The sequence below is a fragment of the Artemia franciscana genome, chromosome 18 (assembly GCF_032884065.1).
Source record: "Artemia franciscana chromosome 18, ASM3288406v1, whole genome shotgun sequence".
Lineage (NCBI taxonomy): Eukaryota > Metazoa > Arthropoda > Branchiopoda > Anostraca > Artemiidae > Artemia > Artemia franciscana.
In genome coordinates this window covers 28,251,930-28,274,282 of record NC_088880.1, presented here as the reverse complement: position 1 = coordinate 28,274,282, position 22,353 = coordinate 28,251,930, and the positions used below count along the sequence as shown (strand labels likewise).

The window sequence follows — 22,353 nt, the reverse complement described above, 5'->3', positions numbered from 1 at the left end:
CTGTGCCTAAGAAAGAAATTAAATAAAAAAAAAAGTTTTTTAAATGAAAGTAAGGAGCGACATTAAAACTTAAAACGAACAAAAATTACTCTGTATATGAAAGGGGCTTTTCCTTCTCAACACCCCGCTCTTTACGCTAAAGTCTGACTCTTCCTCCTAACTCTACATTTTAAAACAGTAAAAAACTTTAGCGTAAAGAGCTGGCGTTGAGAAGGAAAAGCCCCTTTCATATACGGAGTAATTTCTGTTCGTTTTAAGTTTTAATGTCGCTCCTTACTTTCATTTAGAAAACTTGTTTCTTTTATTTAATTTCTGAACGTTTTTGAATCAATGCATGTTTTGATTTTGGCTCTCCGCAGAGGAATAGTTAAAACGAAATTTGTATATTTATTTTTTTGGCTAAATGGCTTTCTCATAATTTTGATCGAATGGTTTTGAGAAAAAAAGAGCGGGAGAGGAAGCCTAGTTGCCCTCTGATTTTCGGTTAAATAAAAAGGCAACTAGAACTTTTAATTTTTTACGAATCTTTTTATAAACAAAAGATATACGTAACTTATAAATTAGCTTACGTAAGTAACTTTTGTATTCTCATGTTTTTATTACATATATGAGGGGGTTCGTCCTTTCGTCAGTACCTCGCTCTTTACACTAAAGCTTAAATTTTGTCCCAATTCATTAAGAATGACCCCTGAATCACAAAAGCCGCAGAATAAATAGTTGAAATTACTAAAAATACTTTAACGTACAGAGCAAAGTATTAGGAGGAGGTGAGCCCCTCATATGGGTAATAATTTCTGTTCGTTTTAAGTTTTAATGCTGCTGCTTACTTCCAGCTGAAAAAGAACTTTTTCATATTTATTTTTTCATTGTTTCTTAAGTAATTCCAGTAAATCCTGCGCTCCCTTCATGGAAATTTTCTTCCCCCATGACAAATTCCTCGATGGAAAGTTCCCCCAGCATATCCCCCTCTTCTCAACCCCTGCCTCCAACCAAAAAGTCCTCCTGAAAACGCCTGTACACTTCCCAATAACCATTACTATATGTAAGCACTGGTCAAAGTTTTGAAGTTGAAACCCCCCCCCCCCCCCACGAGGACTGTGGTGGAGTAAGTCGTCCCCAAAGACATAGTTATAAGGTTTTTCAACTACGCTGAATAAAATGGCTATCTCAGAATTTTGATCCGTTGACTTTGGGAAAATAATTAGCGTGGGAGAGGGCCTAAGTGCCCTCCAATTTTTTCGGTCACTTAAAAAGGGCACTAGAACTTTTCATTTCCGTTAGAATGAGCGCTCTCGCAACATTCTAGGACAACTGGGTCGAAACAATCACCACTGGGAAAAAAAACAAAACAAACAAACGAATAAACACGCATCCGTGATCTGCCTTCGGGCAAAACATATAAAATTCCACATTTTTGTAGATAGGAGCTTGAAACTTCTACAGTAGGGTTTTCTGATACACTGAATCTGATGGTATGATTTTCGTTAAGATTCTATTACTTTTAGGGGTTGTTTACCCCCTATTTTCTAAAATAACGCAAATTTTCTCAGGATCGTAACTTTTGATGGGTAAGACTAAACTTGATTAAACTTCTATATTTTAAATCAGCATTAAAATGCTATTCTTTTGATGTAGCTATTGGTACCAAAATTCCATTTTTTAGAGTTTTGGTTACTATTGAGCCGGGTCGCTCCTTACTATAGTTCGTTACCACGAACTGTTTGAAAGACAAAGTAAATGTAATTCGTATCGATCCATAACTGTTTCACCAGGAATTTGTAAATTATTTGAGCTGTTACTTATTGATGAGATTAAACTAGTTTGTTCCATCCCAGACAATCAGTTTGGCTTTAAAAAAGCTACAGCCGTGAACATATCGACCGAGTTATTGCAAATGTTCTTTTAGACGTGGAAGAATCTAAGGATATTGTTATTATGGCTGGTCATGACGTATCGTGGGCGTTTGATTCGGCGATACATCCTCAGCTACTGCTCAGTGCCAGCCACCGTGGGCTTGATCGCTCAATCCTACGTATTTACAAACATATGCATAGTAAACTTCATCGGTTTGTTGAAGTGCCAGTTCGAAATGATTTTGTTGTTTCAAAAACTATAATTTGTATTTGGAAAGGTATTAGGCTGGGCGGGGTGTCATCGCCTCCATTCTATAATAATAGCATGCTAGAGGCTCAGAAGAAAGTTCAGACATCATTTATTTTCGAGACTTTGATTTGTGTCTTTTAAGTTTTGCTGACGATGTCCTGAACCTCAATCGGGCCATTCCTGGTAATGAGGAAAATTTTGAGATCTTATGTTCCGAATACAGGAAAATAGGGCTGAAGTTTGATTCTGAAAAGAATGAAGTTTTTTCGATTAGTATGACACTTAATCAGTCCATCCCCGATATTGATCGTCTTAATGGTCATCCTGTTAAGCTGTCGCCAAGCATAAATTACCTTGGACTACCCATTGGAAATGATCTAAACCATAGTCGAGAACTTTTATTGAGGTTTCTAGGTGCAAAGCTTTGCAAGGCAAATGGTCTGCTTGTTTCTTGTAAAGCACGTTATAAAAGGTGTGTTCTTTCTATAGTTTTTGAAGCGTTTTCTGGGCCCCATTTGTTAGCTTTGTTGCCTCTTCGGAGTGTTTTTAGTACATCAGATAAAAGAGCTTGGTGATCAATTTTCTTTCGGTACGCTGAGTTCCTACTGGGCGTACCTCTGTGGGCCAGAAACCGGCTTGTGGTTTCTATATATGGAGTTGTTGATCCGTATGTTTTTGTCGTGGAGCGTTAGATTGCAACGCTAAAATTTCAAAAAAAACGGGAGTTATTAGTATATTAGTGGTCGCCCTCCTTCTCAACACCTCGATCTTTATGCTAAAGTGTAAATTTCGCCCCAATTCTTAAAGAACGACTTGTGAAACATTAGGGTTGTTTAATTATAACAATAAGTCTTTGTTTTTTAAGGTGTCGAAGAACTTCAGCGTCAAAAGCATGGTGATTACCTCGTCATATACGTAATAGCTTCTGTTTGCTTAAGTTTTCATGTTGCTCCTTACTTTCAGTTGAAACATTTGTTGTTTTTTTATTTCATTAGTTACTGAGGCAAGTTGTCTCCTTGTGTTGTAGACAGAAGCTGCCCTACTTTTCTTGTAGAGTTTAAATATGGTATGGGCTAAATACCATATTTAATAAATGTTTTATCACTGAAACATTTTATATTATGGATTTCTTTTATTTCATTAAAACAAGAAGCTCTTTAAATAAGGACCTTGGCATTTATTTTAATTTATTAAATAAAAAAACAAGTTTTTTTAACTGAAAGTTAGGAGCGGCATTAAAACTTAAAACGAACAGAAATTACTCCTAACATGAAATGAGTTGTCCCTTCCGCAATCCCTCGCTCTTTGCGCTAAAGTTTTTTATTTTTTTTTAAAGTAGAATTGTGGCAAAGAGTCAAACTTTAGCGTAAAGAGCGAGGGATTGCGGAGGGGACAATCCATTTCATATACGGAGTAATTTCTGTTCCTTTTAAGTTTTAATGTTGCTCCTTACTTTCAGTATAAAAAACTAGTTTTTTTTATTATTTAATTTCTGAACGTTTTTAAATTAATACATCTTGATTTTTACTTTCCGCACATAAATCATTAAAATTAAATTTGCATAAATGAAAGGAGGCCTAGATGCCCTCCAATTTTTCAGTTACTTAAAAAGGCAACTAGAACTTTCAATTTTTAACGATCGTTTTTATTAGTAAAAAATATAAGTAACTTAAGAGTTAACTTACCTAACAAACTTTTATATTCTTATATTTTTATTATATACTAGCTGTTGGGGTGGCGCTTCGCGCCACCCCAACACCTAGTTGGTGGGGCGCTTCGCGCCCCCTCCAAGCCCCCCCGCGCGCGTAAGTCGTTACGCGCCATATTAGTTACGCGCCATTGTAGTTGTGTCCCTGTGTCCCAACTGTGAATATAGATAGATTTATATATGTGTTTCAAACTACGTAAAAATTGCGAATATACAACATTTTTGGCTTTCCCACTACTGGGAGCTTTCCGTTTCCAATTGCCAGCAATTGATCTGAAAATGTTTGACCAGAGTCATCGTTTTGCAATCGGACACGCATATTTGTAGTTAATTTTAATATTTTTACGTGTGCCCATAAATTAGAATTTTTCAGGCAAGCATTCATTTCATCTGCAGGAGTTAAACTAAGTAAAAATTGCGAATATACAACATTCTTGGCTTTCCCATTGTCTGTGCATATACAAAGCCGTATGTACTAATAATGACGTCATATGCAAACGCTCTTTTTACAAACAAACAAACATGCATACACACAACTCGTTTTTATATAGATAGATAGATAGGTAGATACAATACAAATTAACTCCGTAAAACTTGCGAATATACAACATTTTTCGCTGTCCAATTGTCGCTGCATATAAATAGATTGTCAGGTTTACCGACCCTCGAACATGCAACGCACAATTGTCCATGGGAAAAACAATCAGTATTAAGATCTATACCAAATTTTTCTAATGATTGACCTTGAGCTTTGTTAATGGTGATTGCAAATGCTAATCGAATTGGGAATTGCAATCTTTTAAATTGAAAAGGCAGATCCGTTGGAATCATGGGAATGCGAGGAATAAGAACAGCCTCACTCTCAAAAGGCCCTGTCAAGATTGTGGCCTCTATTAGGTTTTCCATTGTTTTTTTACGGCAAGTCGCGTGCCATTGCAAAGCTTTGGTGGGTTGATATTTCTTAAAAGTATTATTGGTACGCCTATTTTTAGTTGTAGCACGTGTGATGGAAACCCTGAAAGATCTATGGAATTTAAAAATTCAGATGGATAATTAACCGCTTCATTTGGTTCCAAAACTGTGTCGACTGACTTGTAAAGGACTGCCTGGTCTTGAATCTTGGTCAAAACAATATTGTTGATTTCGTGGACGTCTATATTTTTGGGTGCGGAAATCGCTCTTTCACTTAGCCATTTATTATTTTTATAATTTTTTAGAATATTCGGAAATACTTTTTCAATCAATTCATTTTTGGACGTCACTAAATTACAGAAATCAGCAGGTAGTTGTATACGTCCTGAAATTTGGTCTATCGTATCATAAATGTCTTTTTGTTCCGATGTTAACTTGGAAATGTTATTTTGTACATACGACAATAGATCATAGACAATAGATAGACAATAGACGACAATAGATCATTTCGTACTGTAACTTTTTTCACGATCCAATTCTACACATGTCAAAACAGCAGCGATACGGTTAGGTGAAGGCATTCCCAAATCCTGAAGAGGTTTGTTTGCCATACGTACGCACAAATCTTCTATAATAACTAAAGTGTAGTTATAAATTTCTGATGTAAAATCAGAAGTCATAGCTGAGTCTCTAACTGTTTTCGATGGAGTATATCTTCGGACATTTTTGACTTATATTTTTCCCGTAACTCTGTAGGAGCTGATGGAGAGCAAGTTGTTAAAATGATGCCAAACAATGCACGAATTTGACTTGGGGTTGACGTTTTGCACTAATGGGGATATGGAACAACCCACTGGTTATCTACTTCGATGGTGGTACCGTTGCCATTGTAGGTTCTTCAGTCATTTTACAATTAGAAATTTCTCTTTCAACAGTCTTCTTACAATTAAAAATTTGTCTTTGAACGATATTCTTAAATAACTGTGTCCTGGTCGTCATTTATATTCCCTGTGTCCCGGTCGTCATTTGTGTCCCGGTATCCCAGTCTGTAATTTCTCTTTGAGTGTCCCGGTCGTTATTTATATTCCCTCTGTCCCGGTCGTCATTTGTGTCCCGGTCTGTAATATCTCTTTGAGTGTTTTTTCTTTTTAGTATTTTTTAGTTTTTTACATTTTTTCTTTTTTCAGTTTTCTTTTTCTTCTTTATTTTTCAGCTTCACTATGAAATACATATCGCCGAACCTTTGTTTTTTTAACTAAAATCTGGTAGGCATTGATGACCTTATCCGAGTCAAAATCCCAAACCCAATCATCATCGCTATCATTTTCAGTTTTGATATGTTTTGACTCTCGCTGTCCAGGTGGATCTTCATCTAACTGCGCGGTTTTGCGTTCTTTAGCCTCAAGCCTGTTTCCTTGCTGTTCTTTTGATTCCTCGGCACGCTTTCTTTTCTGACTTTCTCTATCAGCAGCAAGTTTTTTGGCATAGACTCTTTGAGCATCTTCATCGGCTTTTGCCATTGTAAGTTCATCAGTCATTTTAAACTTAAACATTAATAGATTTCTACGTGAACATATATGTCTTAAATATCTTTAATGACGTCACCGTCATAGCAAAAATGACGACAACTAACTTCATGACGTCAGCCGACACAGAAACATGACGTCACCTGATCCACAGAATGACACACAGACAGACAACTTATTTATATATATATAGATATGAGGGGGTTTGCCCCCTATTTAACAGCTTGCTCTTTACACTAAATCTTAAGTTTTGTCCCAATTCTTTAAGAATGACCACTGAATCAGAAAGGCCGTAGAATAAATAGATGAAATTACTAAAAATACTTTACCATAAAGCGCGAAGTATTAATCTTCTCCTAAATACCTCGCTCTTTATATTAAAGTATTCTTAGAACCCCTCATATGGGTAATAATCTCTTTTTGTTTTAAGATTTAATGCTACTCCTTACTTTCAATTTAAAAAACTTTTTCATGTTTATTCTTTCATTGTTTTTTTTTATAATAATGCTAGAAAATGCTTCGCCCTTTTCATTGAATTTCTCTTCTCCCATGACATATTCCTCCAAGGAAAGATCCTTCAACATAGCCCCCTCCCCTCAACCCAACCCCAAACCAAAAAAATCCCCCTGAAAACGTCTGTACACTTCCTAATAACCATTACTGTACGTAAACAATGGTCAAAGTTTGTAACTTGCAGGCCCTCCCCCGAGGACTGTGGGGGAGTAAGTCATCCCCAAAGACAACGGTTATTATGGTTTCTGACTATGTTCAACAAAATGGCTATCTCAAAATTTTAATCCGTTGACTTTGGATAAAAATGAGCATGGGAGGGTGCCTAGGTGCCCTCCAATTTTTTTAGTCACTTAAAAAGGGCACTAGAACTTTTCATTTCCGTTATAATGAGTTCTCTTGTGACATTCTAGGACCACTTGGTCGATACGATAACCCCTGGGAAAAAAACAAACAAATATACAAGCCCTACCAGAAACAGGGCGGTAAAGGATACTTTTTTTTCTCCCACGGCTATACTCTTCCTCTTATCTATGTAGTGATACTGGAATAGCTCCACCAGATTGTATTGTAGGCAAAAGTAATCTTTGCGCATTCTACTTTTCTAAGCACACTTCCGCCATCTCTACAGCAGTTTTATTCTCGGACAGGCTCGAGTAGATACTACTCTTTTTTGCGTAGTTCTTCTCACAGATTTATTTTCCCTAAATGATCATTAACAGCAGCTCAGACGTCTCTTGTTTATCAATCCATTCTACTATGGAACTCTATCCCTTCTGATGTACTTCTATTTCTATCTGCGAAGGCAGTTTCTCGGTGGATTTTTCTGTATTTTAGTCCGGTAAATTTCCCCCTCCTTTGCTCATCTTCCCCTTTCGTCTGTTACTATTATTTTTCCTTTTGTTTTTGTTTTTCTTGGTGTTTTTCACTTATTTGATCCCATTTTTCCCATTTTCCAGTTGATAGTTAATATGTTATTTTAATTAATGTATCATTTTCGTGTGTGTTGTCAGTTTGTAGTTTTATAACAGTTTGTAGTTGTATATCCTGTTTTTTCCTTTTTTGCTCGTTTTTGTAATTTGTTTTTGTTATATTCAGTGTAAAATAAATGATAATGTTGCTAATGATAACAAGAAGATTCATTAACCCTAAAGATGAAGCTTGTTTAAGATTAAAGACTATCGATGATCTGACACTAATGGTGAGTCTAGTGCCATGGGTTATGCAAAAATAAAGTCTTGCGTCATTACGCTTCACCAACTCTGCAAAAGTATTTTAAATGACTATTTGAAAACTGTATAAGCTTTAAACTTCATTGAAGACTAATTCAGAAAATAGAAATTCGAAAAAAAAAATTAATTTTGTGTTTCAGTAGTTATAATGCTATTGCAGAACCTAAAAAAAAATATGAAAAACTTTGGAATATCAACCCCTTGCAACTTCGAAAACATGAGCCTTAGTGCTGGATTCTGTATCCTATACCATCTCAAGGAATTTTGAGATCTGAACCTTTTGAACCGAATTTTTTCATTGTAATTGTGTCACTTAGTGATAATATAAATTTAGTGACAAATTTGGCTATTGATTTGGTAACAAAACGCTTTGTCTTATATTCCAAAATGATTGGCATCTATGCTGAAAATAGAATCAAAACTATATCTTATTTGACCCGATTAAAAGTTCAAAAATAGTACCACCACTGAATACCGGCTAAAACCCAGCTGAAGTTGAGTACCGTACATAATAAACATTAAATCACAGTGTTTCATCTAGGCCCACAGACATTAATCCCATCTACATCAAGAAAAGAAACAATGAAAACAAAATCGATAAAACAATAAAAAAAGGTAAAAAAAAATCCGGATTATTTACTCTATCCAATTCTATCTTATGAATTTTAGACTGACTAGAATTTTTAGGATGAACAACTTAAAAGCCCATTTGTTCTATCCTGTGTGTTTTAGAAGCAGAAGATGCTCCCTATTTAATAATTAGATTGTCTTGTTGTTTAATGGTCTTTACAAGTATATGGATATATAGTATTTGATAATCTAAAAATGGATAAGCTAAGCTTGCTTAGATTGATATATTTCTTTTCTAGTGTTCTTAGAAGCATTTTGTCTTTTAGAAAATGAAAAATGCGTGCATGCCAACAAAGCAATGGGGCCCCAAACACCGAAATGAATATCAAAATTGGATGAAATACTGCCAAAAACATGAGACCAACAGAGAGTGATAACAATTGGACCTCTGCTCCATTGTTCCCCTCTGGGACAGTGACAAACAATGAAATCAAGCCCCCCTATTTAATTGGTGATAAATGCTGAATACATTACAGAGTAAATGACTCAGGTGACGAAATTGGTAACTTACTATGTGAAACGCTTGAAGTTATTGAGATTATGGATACAATTTAAAAACTCAACCGTTTAAAAACTCCCCAAAGCCATGTTTTCATTTGGCTTTTCGCCAAATGAAAAGGGCCATTTCGAAACACAATTTTGCGATTAGCAACGCTATGTTGTATTAAAATTGTGTATTGATATCGCAGCTTCATTGATTCATTAGCTTAGCTGTTAAACGCCAAATGAGAATAGGGCTCTAGTATTCTAGCTACATGTATTTAAGCGTCTTGTCAGTGTAGTTACTATGTGGTTAAACATGTTATTAATTGAGTTAATTTGCCCTAAATACATTTTAGGGCAGAAGTAAAAAAAAAAATAAACTAATTTATATACTTAGAAGCTGGATAAGGTTTTTTTTATAATGTTTTATCAAAAGCCTAGATGGGCCAAATATTCAATCAACAGAATCAAAGCCAATATAATACATGTAGTGAAGAAAAAAAGTAAGTTTTCAAAACTTAAGGAAGGCAAGAAAGAGAGAGAGAGAGGAGAGAGAGAGGAGAGAGAGAGAGAGGAGAGAGAGAGGAGAGAGAGAGAGAGACTATAAAAAAGCTAAAGATTTGTGAGATGAAGATAAACAACTGGAAGGGAAAATGAGAGTTGGGGACATAATGTCCACTTATTTAACCTGTCAACTATGTACGGGACAAAATTTCCGCTGTATCTTTCAGTAGAAAACTTTATTGGTGGTCGGAGTAAGATTTTTTGTTGAAACGCAATGAAGAAGGCAAGGTTGGAGAGGAGAAAGTGACTAGAAAGGGGAAATTTGTTCGGCCTTTACGTAGGACATTGTTGCAGAGATGCAAGTAAATTTTTAATTGAAGAACAGAAAGGAATAATAGTACAGAATAGGCTTGTTCAGTATAAAAGTTCAGAGCTGACATGAATATTTCAATATTGATTACAATGAATCTGAAAATACAAGGAGCCACAAAAAAGTAGCCACAAAAAAACTCAAATGTTGCACATAATATTTTGAAGTTAACATAAATATTTTCTATTTTTTATTTGTTTCTTAAGGATTCTGTATATTGTCGTTGTATTTTTAATTATATGCTCCTTTTATCTATGTGTTTTCTATATGTTTCTTATCTACATATTTTAATCTCATTTCTACAAAAAAGACAGTAGAGCGGAGGTCTCGATACAACTTTAGAAGGTTTTCTCTCTTTTTTTCATTGGCTGTGGTTTACTTTGTATTTTTCTTCATTCTCCTATGTTTTCTGGCTTTGTTCAAGACAAAAACCGTTAGATTAAAATTCAATTAAAATTCCTTCGGATATGTTTACCCTTGTTTTTTAAAGCTTATGCGTCCAGATGTTATTATTTTCTTCCTTTTATTTTTCTCATACTCTGATAGTGTTTCACGATACTATTTTTTGATAGTTTTTGGATACTTCAAGTATGTCTGTTGGTTGTGGCCAGGCCTTATTACAAGCACGACTAAAGTACAACTATGTACACCGTTCCTAAATTCTAGAGTTTGAAATTTCCAACTTTAAAGCATAAAATTTTTGATTGGGGAATCAGAGTCGAGATATAAGGCATAGTTTTTAGAAACTAAAAAAATAGAATTTTGTAACGGCAGTTTTTCTATATCTAGCAGAAATATGACACGGGTTAAGAAGCCGAAACATTAGTGGCTAAGTTTTGAAAGCAAACTAGTGTTGATGTAAAGTATAAAAAAAACTCTTGCAATTTAAATTTTCCTTCTCTGAACTACAAGTGCGGTCCTAAAATAAGAAAAACCCCATACCATTCATAAAACTCGGCTTTATTATCGTGTGACTATAGTTCGGCTCAGGCATAAAGGCAAAGAGAAGATTTTTTTATTATGCTCAACCAGCATAGCCAAAGCTTTGAGATGTGTTATACCGTTTTTACGTTGTTGTGTAGATTTCTTAGTTGTGTCGCGTTAGCGGTCGATGAACATTCTTTTTCTTTTGGTATCATCCCTAAGATTTGAGGAGTTTCGAAATTTTGAAAAAATAAAACTTGATCAGGCGCTTACAACCATAACGTACCGAAATGTAGTAAAGATTTCAGATTGTAACATAGACTGTTCGAATGTACTACGTTGTACAAGGACCTCAAAATTATACCTAAAAGAGTAAAATTATACCGTATCGACAAAGCTATTTTCAAGTACGACATGTTTTGAGCTAGTGCTGAAAAACCAACGCTCTTACGCCTTTAGTTTTTGCCTAACATTTTCATAAGTATAAAATAAATGAGAAAAATTATTTCCTAAGCTATTTTCAAAGGGACAATCAGCAGGATAATGTAGAAGACTGATTTGCAAATATATAATAAAAAGACTAGAAATGACAAATTTAAAGCCGTTTAAAATAAACTAAAAAAGAAAATTGCAAGCCATCCATGGTTTCAAATTCTTAGTGGATTTATATTTGATTTGTCGATTTTGCTTTTCCTTGTCTCGTATTTTGTGACAATTTATTGCTTTTATTACTATTTATTTCTTACAATTTATTGTTGTGGTTGTTTTGCTAGTACAAATATTCATCTTTTTTCCTTTGTTTTCTTTCTATTTATGGTCCGTTTCTATCATAATTTGTCCGATGGGTTCTCAGTTGAAAATAAATTAGACTTAAAAAATGGTTAAAGAGAATGACCTTTCACTTTATCTTCATCATAGAAATCATATAGCTTTCTTAGCATTTTTCTTGGAAGATTTTATTGATTACACAGGCTCTACTTTTTACTTGAATATGTTTTACATCAAAAAAGAGTACTCAACGAAAAAACTGTAAGACTTAGAGGAGGGTTGGATGACCCACTTGGTTATACCGTATCTTGTAAGATAAACTTAACATTCATTTTGACATAATTTCATTTTTTTTTAGCTGCTTGTTTGGATACTCACTTTTATAGCCGTTAGTCAAATACCAATTTGAGCTTTCATAGCTGTCAGAAAATAGACAGTTGATACCATATTTGAGATAAATAATTTAAAATCTATTTCGCTAATGTACCAAGGTTTCTAAAGATTGATGCAAACACCTTAGAGGGGAGTCCTTAGACCTGGTTTCCTGGACATCTTAGGGAAGGTTTACTTGCCCAAAGCTTGGAATTTTTTCGGATCTTGACCATTAAGAGACCAAGTTATAACATTTAAATGGTTGGGAGTCTAGAAAAAGGCTGTAAACATTTGTCTCAGACCACAAGAGCTGTCAAGCTGGCTGTGTGGGGCTCTGAACTGTTATAAGAGACAGCCTATTCAGGTTTTACATTGCTACCTTAGGATCTATTGTATTTCTATTTCTTTTCTCCCTTTTTTTCTGCACACAATTTTTTGCATTTACATTTGGAACAGGCTCTCTGAGGGATTATTCCGTCAAGGCAATTTTTTGAACCCTTGACTAACAAATATCTCCTATGATGACTCCAAAGAACCCATAACAGGGTGGTGAAGACTACTTTTCTTGTCCCTTGGCTATACCCTTCTCCTGACCTACATCATGATAGCAGCTTCTGATCAAGCTCTGCTGGATTGTTCTGTAAGGAAAAGTAATCTTTATTTAGCACCTTTTGCTTTTCAAGGAATGCTTCCACCATCTCCATTGCGTTTTTTGACAGGCTCAAGAAGGTACTGTTTTGTTTGTTTTTTGCACAGTTCCTCTCGCATATTTATTGTACCTAAATGATCATTAACAGCAGGCCTGATATCTCCTATTTATCAGTCCTCTAAACTATGGAATTCTATCCTTCTTGGTGTCCCTCTATCTCTTTCCACGAAGGGAGTTTCTTGGCGGGTCTTTCCGTGATCTTGTCAGTAATCTTTCTTCCTCCTTTGTTTATTTTTACCCCTTTTCGTCTTCCCTATTTTTTTCCTTTAGTTTTGTTTACTTAGAGTTTTTCATCACCTATTTTGATCCCATTTTTGTCATTTTCCAGTTGGTATTTAATAGGCTATATTAATGTATTGATTCGTTTTCGTGTGTGTTGTCATTTTATAGTTCTATAAATGTTTATGCAAGCTTTCTTCTGAGAACCTTTTTTTTCTTTTCACTCGTTTTGTATATTTTCTGTGCTATATTTAGTGTAAAATAAATGATGATGTTGATAATGATGACACGAAGATTCAATGGATTCACAAACCCCAAGGATAAAGGTTGTTTGAGATTAAAGCCTACATATGATCTGGCACTGATCGTGAGTCTAGCTCTAGTGCCGTGAATTATGTAAAAAACCTAGTCATGCATCACTCTGCCTCCCAACTTTGGACAAATATTTAACTGACTATATTAACTTTATAAACTCCAAGCCTCATTTAAGACTGATTGAGAAAATTGAGATTCGAGAAAAATTAATTTTGTATAAGAAAAAGAACATTGGGATTTCAACCTCTTGCAATTTCAAAGACATGGCACCTAGTGCTGGAGTCTACATCCCACACCATAAAAAGGAATGTTGGCATCTGAACCTTTTGTGCAAAATTTCTTATATAGAAATTTTGTCACTTCGTGACAAAGGTGTTAAATGTAAAATACATTTAATGACAAATTTGACAATTTATATCCATTTGGTAACTAAGTGTTTTGTCTTAAATGCTACAATGATTGACATCAATGCTGAAAGTAGGATTAACATCGGATCTTATCTGAGCTTTCAAAGATTCCATCTTGACCCAGAGATATCAACTCCATCTATATCGAAAAAAAACAATGAAAATAAAATCCATTAAACATTAAAAAAAAAGGTAGAGAAAAAAGAGAAATTTGATTATCCAGAGAGCAAAATTATCTTTGAAAATTACGGGGATCAAAATTATTTGATTAGATCAAAATTATTGGTGTATTTGGAGGCTCTAAACGAGTGAAATCTTTTAACCGACCCAGGCAAAGCATTCTGACGCAATATATAAAAACTAGAAGAATCTATTACCTAGTCCTATCTTAGTTTACTAATTTTGGGAACCAAGGGAATCTTAATTCGCGATGGCAGCTTACTAATTCCGGTAGCTATAGAATTATTAGTCATCAAAAGGTATATTTAGTCCTTTTCATTTGTGAACGAACATTTAAAATCAAAAAGTTGGTATTAAAAGCTGTGATAAAATTTGGAAAGAAATTTGGATAAATTGGGAAAGGTGTTTAGTTAAGAAACAGCACTAGCAACTTCCCTAAGGGGTTTAAAGAAATGTTGTACTCTATAAATTGTAGTTATCCATATACGTAAAATCGAGATAAACATTGTCTTTTGTTGTAGGCCTAGTTTAACTGAATAGAATGATTTACTTTGTAAATCCTTAATAATTAGTAGGGGAAAGATACGGAAAAAAAATGGTCGAACCAGGAAAAAATTGGTGCAGAAATTATTTTTGCACCACTGTGTTCAGAAAAGAGAGCTCTAAAACATATCAAAAATCTAAATCTCCATCCCGTTGCGAAATTCCATTTTTTCAAGTTTTTTGCGCCTATTTTTTAAGATATTTCCAGAATCCGAGAATGAGGAACCGTGAAAAGAAAAGTAGTTTATTGATGGTTTCCCTTTTAAGAAACGATTGTTTTTGTGCTTTTTTGTTAGACAGAAACATCACATTTAATCATTTAATTCTTTTTTATGTTTTGTTTTTGTATGAAGTAAAAAAAAAAAAAAAAAAATCAAGTGACACACGATCACGGGGTATTTTTCGAAGAGGAGCACGAATTTTTCGGTTCAGAATGAGGGTTTTCGTTGTAACATTCACCGACAGCTCACTTATTCCCAGTTCTCTTTTTTAGATGGCTGAGACCGCATGAAAGATGTCAGGCGTTTTTGAAGCTGGCTACTTTTTTCGAAGAAAATGACGAAGAACAGTATACAGTCACTGAACTTGTTGTTAAAATGGGAGACCTTTTGAATGGGACAAACCTTGAACCGTACTGTAACAAGTACTTGAAGAGCAAGCTCCTGGAATATTTCAGTGACCAGCTAGTATTTGCAACTATTGACGGTAAGGCTGACGTGGTGACATTAAAAGAAAAAGCATCAGCGATACTCCAGAATTTTTATTACTTGGACAAAACCGATAACGAAGAGAGTGAGAAAATCAAGCTTATTAGAGCAGCAGCAAAGATTTTCAAAAGTGATATCAAAGGACTGCCAGCACAGAAGGAATCATATATGACCGCAAAGCAGATTTCTTCTGGAGAACAGCTGGAAGGCTCTCTACCTGATAGCCTAATGGTGTTCTTAGATGAAATATTCTTTGGAACCGATATTTCCTTCAAAGTACTTGCCATTGGCAATTCCATCGTTCAAACAGCTCGCCCGCGTGCCCTCATTTGTCCACTGCAACTAGGCTTAGCAGTGCAACTGGATCACCATTTCAAGTCCAGATATTGACACTTTCCACAGCCATGGATTCTGCTCCTCCTATGCTGAAGTCCAGAAATTTAAACGCTGTGCATCAGTCCATGATGAATCTAGCCTTGTAGGAGTTACCTCCGCACATGCTGTGCAGCATGTAGCTGATAATGCAGATCACGATGTTTGAACGATGGACGGAAGAAACACTTTCCATGGGATGGCTCTGCTAGCAACAGTCAGGCCTCCTCTCATTAACAGCCGATCGCCCATTCCGAGAGTTGAAGTTTCATTAGATGAAGTAGCCCAAAAAGGAAAAATTGCCATCTACCCTTACCGCTTAAGTGAGACAGTGCTTTCAAAGGTGCAATATGAGAAGATCCCTGGCAAAAGTGTCAACGACCCGTATGCCTCACTCGATCAGCTCTGGTTAGCTACCGGGTTCCTGAATGTCCCAAGGCCGAGCTGGAATGGATTCATGCAGTCAGTTTTCTCTAACCAAATACATCATGAAACGGGAAACCTTCGCAGCAAGGCAAGCGTCTTGTTTTTGCCCATGATTGACCTCCCGTCTAGCAACGAATCCTGCCTTTACTCAACCTTGCGCTTTGTAGCTTCGCAAGGCAGAACCTACGGATTCACACCCGTTCTCACATTTGACCAGCCGCTCTGGTGGAAGTCTATGAAAATCCTCAAGTCCGACCCGACGAATGAGCTGAGTAGTATTATTCTCAAGTTAGGCGGTTTTCATTTGATGATGAGTTTCGTCGGATGTATAGGACACCTCATGGAAGGTTCTGGTCTGAAAGAGGTTCTGGAATTGGTATACGCGACTCGTGCAGCGCCGTACATTCTTTCTGGAAAAATGATTTCTAGAGCTGTTCGAGCTCACATTCTCGTGAGCTCGGCCATATATGCTCATCTCCTCGAAGAAGAGCAAGCGACGTTGACGTCTCTAGACATGTCTACTGTCTTTGCTTACGTACTGGATGGATACCTCCCACCCGAAGATCTCAGTCATGATCCCCAGCTCAAGCAACTTGAAAACTTTCTCAAGCAGAGACGCCAAGACCTGCTGACTCAGAGAACTGCGAAGCTCTGGTTTCAGTATCTTGACATGGTTGGGATACTGCTTAAGTTCATACGTGCCGAGAGACTAGGCCTGTGGGATGTTTTGTGCAGTAGAGATGCTTCCGTTTCTAGAAGCATCTGGACATAACCTCTATGTCAAGTCGGTCTGGATATACCAGCAAGAGATGGCTAAGCTTCAAACTAGTCACCCACCAATCTTCGAAGCATTTGAACAGGGAGGTCACACCATTAGAAGATCAGAGCGACACTGGGCTGGGCTCTCGGCAGATCTTGTCATCGAGCAGGAGTATATGAGAAGTCTGAAAACATCGGGCGGTCTTACAACTGGAGGTGGGATGACGGAACAGCAGAGAGCCATTTGGGTTCTGTCAAGACCGGCATGCCTGGAGATCAACCTCTTGATGCAAAATTTGACAAAAATTGGTTACTCGACAAGTGAGCAGCACCGCGACATGAGTTCCAGTAGAAAGGAGCGTGATTTCGACGATACCCAGAAGCTCGTCGGATACTTCGGAGAATCTTCTCCATTCAGAGGTGACAATCAGCATAGAAACATTGCCAATGGCATAACTTCTTCCCAAGATGTTAATGTTGACGAGGCCGATGTGGCTAGAAAGTTGATTCTAAGTAAGATGACGGGAAAAACCTTGAAGGAGCAAGTCTTCAAGAAAAAAGACCAAGTGACCCTAATGAATGCCAAAAAGGCGGGGTTCTCTGTGGTAGCCCACATAGATCCGGCGCTCCTTTTCCAGCGGTTTATAATAGTAGCCCAACGAACTGACCTCCGAGAAGAATACTTCAAGTACGAACTTTGTACGATTCCTCCTTCTCTTTTTGAAAGCGATGGCCTTATGAGAAAAGCAAATAAGCCAGAGCTTGCAAAAGCGATCTTTCTGGCTTGCGGGATTGAGACTCAGTCACCCTCAAGACCTGCTTCTGCGTGTAATATCGTCTTGGATGGTGGTTCTCTTCTACATCGAGTTCCATGGAAGGTAGGGTCAACCTTCAAGGTCATCTTTGCTTCATACTTCCATTACGTACAAGCAAGGTACCCTAGTGCGATCGTTGTGTTTGACGGATATGAAGGTGGTCCAGCAATCAAAGATGCTACCCATTTACGTCGAGCAGGGATGGTTGGCCGCCAAGTCTTTTTCACCGAAGAGATGACCCTCTGCATGAAGAAAGAAGAGTTTCTTTCATGTAAGACAAACAAAGGACGTTTCCTGAAGCTGCTCGGCAACCATTTGGAAGCAGTTGGTTTCCGAATTTTCCACTCGGAAGGAAACGCCGACGTTCTGATTGTAGAAAAAGCTGTAGAAGCTGCTAGTCTTACAGACACAATCGTGGTTGTTGATGATACTGACATCTTGGTTCTTCTGATCAGTCGATCAGATTCGCGTTCCGGGCGTTAATATTTCTCACCTGAAGCTAAGTTTGGTGGTACTAGTTCAGCTTGGGATATTAGGTAGATGAAGCAGAAGCTAGGAACAGATGTCAGCAATCTGATACCGTTCTGTCATGCCGTGCTGGGTTGTGACACAACCTCTCACCTTTACGGAATAGGAAAGGGCAAAGCCGTTCAGCTGCTACTTTCCGAAAAGAGTTTAAGGGACAGCGCTGCTATATTTGGCGACAAGCTCGCATCGCTTGACGATATTGTGGCAGCAGGAGAGCGAGCATTGTTGATGCTGTACGGTTGCCCTGATGTTTCGAACCTGGACACTGCCAGAAAGCTAATCTTTCACAGAAAAGTGAGCACTGCCACCACTTTCGTGCATCCACAAGAACTGCCACCAACTCAGGCAGCAGCGAAGTACCACTCGCTACGTGTCTACTGTCAAGTTCAAATCTGGCTCGGGAACCCAGTAGACCCTTTACGCCTGGGATGGAAACTGCAGGATAACGAAGTTTTTGCGCCAATAAAAACAGATCTCCCTGCCGCTCCGTCTCAGCTGCTGAATATTATCAAATGCTCGTGTCGTATTGACGTCTGTGATAGTGAAAAGTGTACCTGTAAGAAAAACGGACTTGAGTGTACTATAGTCTGCCGTACCTGTAAGGGAAGCTCGTGCAACAATTCGAAGTTTCAAGAAGAAGTATTTAGTGAAGAAGAATAACAGTTAACTGTGATGATGAAAAATCTAGTTCCTATATTTTGATGATGTGCAATTTTTAAATATTTGAAAAATAAGATAGAAGCTTTTCTCTGAACACATTAAGTTAAAACCTACCTTGTCTCATGGTGTTTGGCGCTGAGGTGTTTTGTCATTCCTGTTTATTGTTGTTTAGTCTTTTTTTTTTCTAAGCCTTTCGTTTACATAGCCAAATAGACTACAACGCTGGTAAGAGTTTTTTCCCCAAAGACACAGTTTTTTTCCCCATTTTTTTTTTTTTTTGCTGACAAATATTTTTCTTTTGTTCAGGTAACGAAATGAGTATCAGAAATGAATTCAGAGCCAAAAGCTGATCTAAAAATATGTGTAAAACATTATAGTTTACGTTTTTAATTTTTTTTCCCGGTTTTTGAGAAAATAAATAAAAAAACATTAAAAAAAAACAATTTCGCATTGAGCTAGAGATTTAGATTTTTGATATGTTGTTAAGCAGTTTTTTCCGGTCCGGATGGTGAAGAAACCATTTCTGTACCAATTTTTTCCTGGTCAAAACTTATTTTTCTCCTACTAAATTCTGGTCAGGCAAGTATAAGCGAACTCCTACTGGGCAATCGAACCTTATGATGTATCAACGTTATTGGACTAAGAAAATAAGTGAACGCTCTGAAAATTATGGAAAAAGAGGAAAATATTTGTAAGGATTAAAATAATTGGAGGGGAAGAGGAGCGAACCCATATGAGCTCTTTTCAGAGGGGGGTGCTGGCCTATCCTGCCCCCGGGTAGAATTTTAATTAGCGCCCCCCTATCTCCCATAAAAATTTTCAGGCGTAATTTTAACAGAATTTTCATTTATAAACAAAATTATTTTCAATTAATTAATTAGTGTTTTTTTATTGCTAATTAGCATTAATTATTTTAATTTGTATTTTAAAATTATTATCATAATATAATTGTTTAATGATCATGATTTAATTATGTTTGTTTTATAAATTAAATAATAATCTATTCATTATTTCCATGTATTAATTGTGCCCTATACTTTATTTTGATAATAATAAAATTTTAAGAATGGTTATAACCATTAGATTATTTATTTGAAATTTTGCGCCCCTAAAATTTCCTTCCCTCTATAAATGCCTCTGCTTTCATCCTAAGCTCCATTTGCGTTTGTGATCTTTTGACAATTTGGCTGTGTGGCCTTAAGTTTTTCTTTTGGCTTCATTATCTACTTTACCGTTAAGATAATTGAAATGCATAGATCCCTCTGTCATTATTTCAATTTACTTTGGAAGTTAGTTGTTAAAGATAAAATTGACGTTTCTCATCCCATTAAAGGGTTCGACAGAAAATACTTTCGATTGTGCTATTAAGGTATTTGTTGCCACTAAAATCAGAGATTTTGCAACAGGCTTGTGACTATACTTGGCACCAAGAGGACTACCTAATGAATGCCTTTATAAGGCTACTTATTAATAGTAAACATACAAAAAAACTTGTGTTTTATTCATCTAGATGAGAAAATCACCTTACAAATTAAATTTAGAAAAAATATGAAAATAACTGACATGAAAGAAAATATTGTGAATTATTGGGAAGCAGGATTTGAACCTGCAAGCCCATCATCCACTAGTCCAGTCTAATCCACTGCGATGTCGCAAGGTGCTAACCAATTTTATTTTTCTACAAATCTCTTCGCTTAGGATTGTAATGATTAAAATTGAAGTAGTTTTCAAGATGTCAACCAGTGGCATAATTTCTTCAAAATGCTGGGGGGGGGGGGCTTAAAGTTGGAGCCAAATTTTTCCGAACCAAGTGAAAATGACATTGAAAACGGACAAATGAGCCATATGGTAAAAAAAAGTAAGGAAATACTAAAGCAAATTGAATCGTTTCTGTAGATGCTTGAATTATGAAGTCTCATCTTAGTTTTGACAAGATTTTTAGAGAAACTAAATTTCAGCTGGGGTGGCAAACTGGGCTCTGGGGGGAAGGAGGAGGATAAAAGGTGAAGTCTTGGAAGAACAATTGCCTCCTCCCTTGACCAATAGAAGATTGCGCCACTGGTGTCAACATCTAACAAATCAGATTATTTTTTATTTACACCTTTCGTGCAACCAATTTCAGCTGAGGGCATCCTTCGGTCTGGGGAAGTAAAATGAGGTCAAGGAGGAAAATTTGTTCCCCTGCCCCATTGTCAATGAAGCCCTGGGCGTCAACATCTAACAAGTCAGATTAATTTTCATGTTGACCTTTCGTACCTGTCATGGGTGCCCACAGGAGGGGGGTCCAAGACTTTCTAGAAATCGGGGACTATAAAATAGCTATGAGGAAACAAGGAAAGAGAGCAGAGTGGGGGAAAACATGGAACAACGGTGAGTTGGCTAGTGGTTGGTTGCCTGCCAATAGGTTTGGCCCTTAATAGAGATAATATGAGTTTTAATTTGAGACTGAGTGACCCTTTACAGTTTACAACAAAAAGTTTTCCCTAAAATTTGGTTGGAGTAAAATAAGAATCGAATTCTTTATAGTAATGGATGGTAAGGAAATATTAATCCTTATCAATGCAGGTTTTTTTTTAGGTTTTCAGGTGTTTTCTTTTTTTATTTTTATTTTTTTAATATACATAGATGTTTGTAACAAACAAACGCACTAACAGTATAGGTATACCTATCTATATAAAAATAAGTTGTTTGTTTGTGTTCTGACTGACGTCATGTTTGTGTGTCGACTGACGTCATGTCTGTCGACTGACGTCATGTCTGTCGACTGACGTTATTATAAAGATTGAGCATTATGCCGTCATGAAGTTGTTTGTCGACTGAGGTCATTTTTGGCGACTGACGAAATTACAGACCGAGACACCGGGACACAAATGACGACGGGACACCGGGACAAAGGGAATATAAATGACGACCGGACCACTTCAAAGAGAAATTACAGACAGAAGCGCCACCCCAACACCTAGTTGGTGGGGGCGCTTCGCGCCCCCCCCAAGCCCCCCCGCGCGCGTAAGTCGTTACGCGCCATAATAGTTACGCGCCATTGTAGTTGTGTCCCTATGTCCCACCTGTGAATATAGATAGATATATATATATGGTTTTAACTACGTAAAACTTGCGAATATACAACATTCTTTGCTGTCCCATTGTCTTTGCATATAAATAGATTGTCAGGTTTACCGACTCTTGAACATGCAACATATAATGGTCCATGGGAAAACAATCTGTATTCAGATCTATACCTCATGATTCTAATGATTGCCCTTGAGCTTTGTTGATGGTGATTGCTAATCGACCATTCCCTGTCCCGGTGTCCCGGTCGTCATTTACATCCCCCTGTTTCCCCCGGTGTCCCCGTTGTAGTTGTGTCCCTGTGTCCCGGTCGTCATTTATATTCCCTGTGTCCCGGTCGTCATTTGTATCCCGGTGTCCCGGTCTGTATATACATTCGTTTTTTAGTTTATTTTTTCTCCTTTATTTTTTTCCTTTTTTTTTCTTTTTTAGCTTATTTAGATTTTTAGATTTTTTAGTTTTTTTATTAGTTTTTAGTTTTTTTTTCTTTTTAGTTTTTTTGTCCCGGTCGTCATTTATATCCCCCTGTTTCCCCCGGTGTCCCCGTTGTAGTTGTGTCCCTGTGTCCCGGTCGTCATTTATATTCCCTGTGTCCCGGTCGT

General features: G+C 36.8%; 2 long non-coding RNA genes across 2 annotated transcripts in view; one reads left to right on the top strand and one right to left on the bottom strand.

The window, feature by feature from the left end:
* LOC136038837 (uncharacterized) overlaps positions 1-13,119 on the top strand; it is a 306,828-nt gene extending 293,709 nt beyond the window's left edge. Inside the window, exon 4 of the long non-coding RNA XR_010620326.1 lies at positions 8,888-13,119. This is a non-coding gene — a long non-coding RNA (uncharacterized LOC136038837). The remainder of the gene's footprint in view (positions 1-8,887) is intronic.
* The window catches only part of LOC136038836 (uncharacterized), a 343,955-nt gene that overhangs the window by 259,498 nt on the left and 62,104 nt on the right, over positions 1-22,353 (bottom strand). The window lies entirely within an intron of this gene.